General features: G+C 42.3%; 1 long non-coding RNA gene across 2 annotated transcripts; it reads left to right on the forward strand.

The window, feature by feature from the left end:
• The first annotated feature begins 281 nt into the window (after positions 1-281).
• On the forward strand, positions 282-8,841 carry LOC140703302 (uncharacterized). Of its 2 annotated transcripts, XR_012082738.2 has the most exons (4): positions 282-4,663; positions 5,825-6,145; positions 6,664-6,783; positions 7,977-8,841. It is a non-coding gene; the product is annotated as an uncharacterized LOC140703302 (long non-coding RNA). The 2 variants fall into 2 exon arrangements; XR_012082737.2 differs by having other exon boundaries at positions 282-6,145.
• Positions 8,842-9,217: the final 376 nt, after the last annotated feature.

Raw genomic sequence — 9,217 nt, forward strand, 5'->3', positions numbered from 1 at the left:
AATTTTATATGCTAAAAATTGGAAAAGATCAACGGTACCGAAACAAGAAGATCTTATTGAAAAGATACGGGAAATAGCCGAAATGGACATTTTATCAGAAGTTATGAAGGACTATCCCCTGCAAAAGGCAGCAGAAAGATGGGATCTATTTAACAAGTGGACTGAATCAACAGGCAGCTTGTGAACAGTATATATTGAAAGGAGAACTGAATCTAGAAGGCAGAAAAGAGTAAATAGAATAATTTAAAATCTTGATATGGCAATAGGTACAGAACGGATGAAAGTATGTTATTGTCTCCCCTCTTCCTCATCAATCCCAATTCCCTTTTCCTTTTTGTTATCCCTTATAAAAAATAAAAATACAAAAAAAAAAAGAAAGTAAAATCTGTCACTGCCTCCATATCTTCCCCTTCGATTTCCCAGGAGGTGACGGGACCAGTGGCCATGATCTTAGTTTTTTTGATGTCAAGCTTCAGATCATTTTTTTTAGGTTAGGTTAGTGCACATCATCTCAACAGGTCTGGCGGCCATACAAGACGTTCATTGTATTATTTTCATTTAAAATATGTTTGCCTCAACTTTCTCCTTAAAAAAGGATCCCGTGCAGCTTGCATCATTAAAAAGAGCATATTTAAAAGCAAAAACAGTTAGTATGTAAATATTTTAAAGAATTAAAAACAGGAAATTAAATCAATATTGGGGGAAAAACATTTAATAGCAAGATATCCTGCATGGCGGGGCTTTCTTGTTAAAAAGAGCCCCCACAGCACAGTGGTTAAACTGCAGTACTGCGGTGAAGACTCTGCTCAAGGCCCGAGTTTGATCCTGATGGGCCCAGGTTGCCAGCTCAAGGTTGAATTAGCCTTCCACCTTTCTGAGGCCAGTAAATTGAGTGCCCAGCTCATTGATGGGCAAGGTGTAGCCTGCACATTTGAAATCATAAACCGCCCAGGGAGTCATTTAAGTGCTATGGGGCGGTAAAGAAGCAGCATGCTTTGCTTTTGCTTCCTCCACACTTTTCAAAAACATGGGGAGTTTGCAAAACTTCTTTGTGTGGTTTTGTGTGTGTGTGTTTAACTCAACTAAACTTCTCCAAGTTCTTCACAAAGAGTGTCCTTCCCAAGCAAAAGGGAAGAAGTCAGTGCATCTCTTTCCACCCCCCACCCCCCCACCCCGGCGCCAGGTCAGCAGCCTTTCCTCTCAGCAGAGCGTGTGCAGGAGAACTTACCTGGAATTTTCTCACTTCATCCTGCAAAAACACCTCCCTCGTCCCATTTTTCCTCCAAAAGTCGTCACCCAAGTCATGACATTCTGCCACGGTGGGGCGTTTACAAATGAAAGGCTGTAATTTTCAAAAGTGGGATTAATTGGGTAAAATGAGCATCTTTAATTACTTCACATACTAATTTTCTCATCCAAAATGTCTCCAGCTGTACATATGATTAATTTCTTGTGTGGTAACAACCACATGTCATGGAGTTTTCCTCTCAAGATAACGGGTCTGTGACTTTTGCTTTCAGAGTTCTGCCCTTCCTGCAGAAAACTTTTCTTTCTTGCTTGCTCTTTCTCTCTCTCTCTCTCACTCACTCATTCACACACACAAACTATGATGGGGAAAAGTGCAGGAAGCTGTTGTGTAGTGTCCTTTTCTTTAACCAGGCCTCACCCTGTTCCCTGAGATCTCAGGGCCAAAACCTGAGGGTGGTATGGGTGAGGGAAGAGTCCTGAAATGTCTTTAGTATTTGAAGGAGTTAAAATATGGGAGATACCTGGCTCAGCAATGCTATAAGTGAGAAGGATCTTGGAGTTGTGGTAGATCACAAGGTGAATGTGAGCCAACAGTGTGATGTGGCTGCAGAAAAGGCAAATGCTATTTTAAGCTGCATTATCAGAAGTATATGGAGGCAGTGACAGGTTTTATTTTCTTGGGGTCCATGATCACTGCAGATGGAGACAGCAGCAATGAAATTAAAAGACGCCTGCTTCTTGGGAGGAAAGCGATGACAAATCTTGACAGCATCCTAAAAAGCAGAGACGTCACTTTTCCAACAAAGGTCCGAGTAGTCAAGGCTATGGTTTTTCCTGTAGTGATGTCTGGAAGTGAGAGCTGGACCATAAAGAAAGCTGACTGCTGAAGAATGGATGCTTTTGAATTGTGGTGTTGGAGGAGGCTCTTGAGAGTCCCCTGGACTGCAAAGAAAACTAACCTATCAGTTCTAAAGGAAATCAACCCTGAGTGCTCACTGGAAGGACAGATCCCGAAGCTAAGGCTCCAATACTTTGGCCATCTCATGAGAAGAGAAGACTCCCTGGAAAAGACCCTGATGTTGGGAAAGTGTGAAGGCAAGAGGAGAAGGGGACGATAGAGGATGAGATGGTTGGACAATGTTATCGAAGCTACCAGAATGAATTTGACACAACTCTGGGAGGCAGTAGAAGATAGGAGGGCCTGGCGCGCTCTGGTCCATGGGGTCACGAAGAGTCGGACACGACTAAACGACTAAACGAAACAAAACGATCAGAAGTATAGTCTCCAAATCCAGGGAGGTGCTGTTGTTGTTTAGTAGTTAAGTCGCGTCTGACTCTTCGTGACCCCATGGACCAGAGCACGCCAGGCCCTCCTGTCTTCTACGGCCTCCCGGAGTTGGGTCCAATTCATGTTGGTCGCTTCAGTGACCCTGTCCATCCATCTCGTCCTCTGTCTTCCCCTTCTCCTCCTCTTGCCTTCACACTTTCTCAACATCAGGGTCTCTTCCAGGGAGTCTTCTCTTCTCATGAGATGGCCAAAGGATTGGAGCCTCAGCTTCAGGATCTGTCCTTCCAGGGAGCACTCAGGGTTGATTCCCTTCAGAATGGATCAGTTTGTTCTCCTTGCAGTCCAGGGGACTCTCAAGAGTCTCCTCCAGCACCACAATTCAAAAGTATCAATTCAATTCTATTATATTCCATGAATAGAATCTTAAAGCATTTGCTATGAAAGGGAACCTAGCTGATGGAGGATACAGGAAAGAAGGGGGAGTTGACCTACATTTTTTCATGTGAATTGTCGACACCGATTACTGCAAAACTGAAATACAAACAACAATTACATAACTACATTTCAGGTAGACACACACACATGCAGAGCACACACACATATGCAGAGTGGTCCTGAGGGAACTAGATAGGCAGGATATAAATAAATAAATAAATAAATAAATAAATAAATAAATAAAGAAAGAAAGAAAGAAAGAGAGAGAGAAAGAAAGAAAGAAAGAAAGAAAGAAAGAAAGAAACAAACAAACAAACAAACAAACAAACAAACAAACATGTTTATATCTACATGGAAAGGTTGAAATATGACAGGATATAGATACCAAACCTCTGCTGACATCAGATAAGATCATCTCCAGCCACAAAGCAATAAACAGTTGTGTCATCACTTAAGTAAGCTTCTAAATTTATTTTTTATCCTCTTTTTAAAATTAACTTTGCAACCAGACAGAATCCATTGGCTAGCATGAATGCCTGTTTGGCCAGGAAGGAGTTAAAAAGTTCTCTTCTTCAGCTGATTTCCCCACTAAAGACATGCACCAGGAGCCCTGTCTCAGGAATCCTGAAAAGATGCTTATTGAAAGTAGTCAAGGCTGGGGCAAACGTCATTGCTCTGTGCTTTGGTAATACTAAAGGGGATGCTGAGTCCGTCAGAGGACATGCCAGAATCATTCTGGAGGACTATCATTCCATTACATCATCTTAAAGTAAACCTTTTGTGTGTGTTTGTGTGTTTACTCTTTAAAGAACCCCTGTCTTTTTGAGACTGTTTTCTCAACCTTTCATTGCCCTACAGCCTTCTGGCTGGAAGCTGCAGCAAAGCCCCCCCCCCTTGGCAATGAAACCCACCAGCCCATCCAGTGTGATAAGAATGAGAGCAGCTGGCTACTTCAGGGCCGGATGGGAATTTCCAACCTGAACCAGCATTGGCCTTGAGGTGTAGGTGTTTTATCACCCATCCATTCTTGCTTCCAAGAGCGTTCTTGGGCTTGCAAAGTCATATGCTCACGGTTAATAAGGTCACTGTGGGGGATCGTGGAAAGCAGGATAGGTTCAGTGGGTTTCCAGAGGAGACACCCAGCAGGGACCAGGCACCCCTCCTCTCAGAATTGCAATAAAAGAGGTTTAGCAGGGGGGAGGGGAAAACAGGGGCCCCCAGGGGACGCTATGCACTTAGGGTCTCAAGATTCAGGTGGAGGGCGGCCTCCAGGTACTCTGGCACAGATGGCCGAGACAGTGCTGTGCTGTATAACAGCACGCTTTTGGTGTAGGAACTCGCTGGGAGAGGTCTGGATGGGTCAGTCAGGAAGGACGCTGGTTCCAGACCTGTTTTGCATGATGGCGGGCTCCCTTGTGAAAGGGGAAGTTTGAGTTTTAATAAGTTAATAGAGTTGCAGCCCTAGTTTAACCCAAATATTGTGTCTCATCTCGTGATTCTGGGCTGGGTAGGCAATGTATCTACTTTAAAACTGCTCTGTTTCAGACAGGCTTAGTCTTATAACAAACTCACTGTCTTTTTCTTTTCTTTTTTTGAAAGAACTTTTTTGAGGACCAATATTTCAACCTCTGCAGCCTGGATTCTTTCCATTTTTTTTAAAAAGGTGGGTGGGACCAACCACTCTCTTTCAAGGTAAGCAAGATTTCTATTCTATTTATATTAGCTATTTTAAATCTAGGTGTTTTAGGGTAATTTGATTCTGCCCAGTAGGGGTGAAACAGTTAATCATAAGTCAAAAACTCATTCCTCAAAATCCCCAAATTTGACAGAGAACAAGAGCAAATTGTCTACTGAACCTGTGCCAAATTTGGTGTTGATCTATACTCCAGTTTCAAAGTTATAATTTTTTTTTGTTTGGGTTGCCCCCATTTTTAGAATTGCCTTGCAGATTGTTGATTTGCTCTGCCAGCACAACATTACAGCTGCATTCTCATGCAGCAATAATTATACCTTGCCATCCATGTGTTAACTCCCACAGACTGGAGTAATTGTGCACACTCAGCTGAAAGGAGACAGAATGCTTATGTGAATTAATTTTGAAAGGGCTACAAGCTAAACAAAGCTGAACATATTAAACCAGAAGATAAATTCTGCAGGCTTTGTTTATCTGCATTGCTTCTATGTTCCATAAGTTAAAAAGTATTTCCAAGTTTGAAAACATCGAAAAGATTTACAGCTATGGTAAAACTGTAGGCACAAATGCTTAAACAGAAATCCACCTTTGCAGCTTGTGACAAGCTCCAGGTGTGGCTGCAATCCAAAATTCTTAGAACTATGAGCAGTTGCAAACAAAAGTATATTCAGAAACAAAACTTAAGTTGTTGGCAGAAATTTAATCAGAAACATATATTTCAATTGGAAGCTTTTAGCTATAGAAGTTACAGTCAAGAACTTAAATCATTTTTTGAATCCGAAAACAAAGGAGCTTATGGCCTGTAAGAGGCACCCTGAAACTGAAGAGATTACTTCTCCAAAGCACGAAAGTCCTTAAAAATAAGACTATATAAAGTAAAATTCACTTTTAAGGCTTTAAGCATATTATAAACACATACACACACACACACAAACAGTTTTTCTAAGTGCTCCTCCAATTGAACCACTTTGAGTCTATGGAGGAAAATCCATGTTGTTTCTCCTCTGCTGTTGTTTTTGCTGCTATAGCTAAATGCTGTTGGTACCCAGTGTGTGAGACATAGCATTGTTTTGTTGCCTTCTTGTGTTAGGTTGTGTGTGTCCTCCCTCCCTATATTTATAGTTTTTTCAGATGTTTACAATTTATTTTCAAACTCTAAGCCAGGGGTCTCAAACATGCGGCCCGGGGGCCATTTGCGGCCTGCCAGATGATAATTTGCGGCCCCAGCCATGCCTGCCCGCCCCGAAGCGCCGACGCGTCCTCTGCTGTCAAGAGAGAGAAAAAAGCCTCGCCTCACTCACCGGCTCTCTCCCAAGACAGCACCTCTTGCACCCTCCCATCCAGAACTGCAGCCTGCCAGCCAACCCGGCTGTCTGCCAGCGAAGGAAACTCCTGGGCGGCTTCCTCGAGCTCTTGCTCCGCTTGGCGGAAAATCTGATGCGGCCCAGCCTCACCCAGACTCTGCCTCCAGCGGCCCCCAGGTAAATTGAGTTTAAAAGCCCTGCGTCTAAGCACTCTCTTTTCCAGTGTGTGTAAGTTATAAGGGTCCGATGCACCAGCAGTATTTTTTAATAGAAATTTCTATGGTTCTTGTACCTCCTGTAACTATAAGGACTTGTAACGCAAAATCTGGCAGACTGCCACCCTGATGATAAGCATTACTGTCGATACCAAGATTTGCAGAGCCTGGAGGGAAAAAAGGCAATATACTGTAAGCCCACAATATACTACCTACACAGCGTGCAAGTTATTTCTGGTCATGTTAACATATTGCAATGTAAATACGTTCAAATGTCGGCCATGAAAAAAATATTTTGCAAGGCGAGCTTATTTACTTCCAGGCCTGGTTGGAGCTGGCTGATTGTTTTGCAATTACTTATAGTAAACTGCTGCTGAAACCTCATTTTAAAAATACAATGTACATTTTCAAGGCTGCTGTTTCTATACCCCTCTTAATAATTTTAACCCTCAATACATACAAAATATCATATTTTGACAGGGAGCATATCAATTTCCTGACTTGCCAACACCAAAGACCAACCATGTTCTGACGAGCTTCGGGCAGATCTGAATCATTCAGCGCTTGCTTGGTAGCAGTAAGGGACAAGGATCTCTGAAGGTGAGTGAGGGCTTGGTTTCCTACATGGACAAGATTGTGAATTGTGCAGAAATGGGGTAGGATGCTCTGGCCCTCACCTGCACCCGCCAGGTGAGGGCCAGACCAAACAGGGACTGCAAAACTCTTTCAGGTTTCATGGTTTTCGCTTATGTAGGCTGTGCAATATGAGTATACCGTTTTTCAACGGTTTTAAATTGCTTGAGCACTTTGGTATCTTTTTATACTGTTTTTAATGGCTTTTAAGGGTTCATGTTGTTTTGACCTGTGCATAAACTGTTCATGGATTGCTTTGTGTTGCCTCCTACCCTGCGACCTCATGATATCTGATGGGATATAAATAGTTTAACTGAATAAATAGGAACGACAAACTTTTGGGGGGCTAATAACTTTGACGACCCTTGGTTCTTTTTTAACTAGATGGTCTAAGGTAATGCTCTGCCTTCCGTCTCTGCTCCCGTGCATTCTGCAACGGAGGCATCATAGTTTTTAATCACCCAGCTTGGCAGGAAGACACCTTGCCTTAGGGTTCACACGCATAATGTGCAAGGGGCAGCCTCCTCCTCCTCATTTTAATGGGTTTTCAGACATTATTAGCAAAGGAAACACACACATGCTCACCTCAGAATGCGAGACTAATTACACCATGCATTTTTAACTTCTTAATTCATTATTATTTACCCATCAGGTCATGCAATGTAATGAGTCCTCCTTTACTTTCTCTAATAGATTTCTGTATTATCATATATATTAAATTCTCCTCTCTCTCTCTCTCTCTCTCTCTCTCTCTCTCTCTCTCTCTCTTCCATTATTGATTGCTTTTCATGTTGACAATATATATTTCATTAAAGACATGTAATCCAGTAGCTGCTATCAAGTCACTGTTGGCTTAACTTTGCCAGGAATTACAAGAACAAGCATGTTCTGCCTTGCTCTACCTTCATTTGCTTCCAGAAATGCTATTGTATCTTTTAAGGCACCAGTAAAAGCCTCAGAGATAAACGGAAAGGGTTATCATAGATAACAGGGAGAGGAGGGAGGAAGGAGCTGATGATGGATAAAAGGAAGGAATCAATCAATCAATCAATCCTCTTTTTGATTTTTATTTGGTTGACTTTTTCCTAAATTCAGGCTGGTCTTAATAATTTCTCATTCATTTCACATTTATTTACTTAATTTTTTTCTTTTCTTTTTAGCACAGTGTGTAAGCATCCTTCAGTCTTGAGAGATGATGGTCACGTGCCATGAATGGAGAACTTGGAACAGCATCTCCTGTGGCTGAGAAGGCCAATCTGAGAGTGACTGAAGTTAAATACAATATGTCCCCTGTCCAGCTCACTGGTTTTGCTGGTTTCGGGACAGCCTCTTGGCCTCGGCCTGCTGGACAAGGGTCTCTTCAAATTGGGAGAGGCTGTGATGCACCGCCTGCCTCCAGGCCTGAACTCTCAAAGGTCCGTGTTTCCCATCTGTGGAGGTCCATTCCTAAGGCCTTCAGATCCCACTTGCAGATCTCCTTGTATCACAGCTGTGGTCTCCATCTGGGTTGCTTTCCCTGCACTCATTCTCCATTCAGGAGATCCTTTGGAAGCCGACCATCAGCCATTCTCACAACATGCCTGAGCCAACATAGATGTCACTGTTTCAATAATGTATACATGCTAAAAATTCCAGCTCATTCTAGGACTATTCTATTGGGAACTTTGTCTTGCCAAATTATACAAAAAAATCTATCGGAGGCAACGCATATGGAAGGTGTTCAGCTTCCTCTCCTGCCATGCACAAAGGGTCCAGGACTCACTTGCAATGCAGGAGTGTGCTCAGGACACGGGCTCTAGAGACCTGGATCTTGGTGTATGCCGTCAGCTTCTTATTAAGCTATACTCTCTTATTAAGCCATACTTTTCAGCACAAAGCACATGTTATTTTTTGATATTCCCTTTCGGGGGCATTTTAAGTAATTTTTACAGGCACCCTCACTGGGATCATAGCTGTGGAAAAAAAAGAACCCAAAATAGAAATGCCTAGAGCGATGACCAATTAAAATTGACTTTGAGAACATGCCTTATATGATGCCATGTATCCTTGTTTCTATTTTATTGCCATGGAATTGTAGACTTCAAATAAGCAGCTATCTGAAAAAGTTTAGAAGCATTCACAATGTGGACGTATCACAGGATACTAGGAATTTATTGGATGTGTTGAGCAAAGAAGTACTAAAATAAAGGATTAAAGACAAAGATTATAAAACATGCAAAATGCAGAAAGGGAGAATGGGATGTGGAATAAAAAGTCCAGATTATTATCATTCAAGGAATGATAAATTGGGAAAGAAGAACATGATGGATGACAAACCTGAGAGACTGGTTTGGATTTGGAGAAGGTCATTAATTGAGTCATGCTGCTTTGTACAAAGTCCTCTGTGTGGCACCACAGGGGC

The sequence above is a fragment of the Pogona vitticeps genome, chromosome 1 (assembly GCF_051106095.1).
Source record: "Pogona vitticeps strain Pit_001003342236 chromosome 1, PviZW2.1, whole genome shotgun sequence".
NCBI lineage: Eukaryota > Metazoa > Chordata > Lepidosauria > Squamata > Agamidae > Pogona > Pogona vitticeps.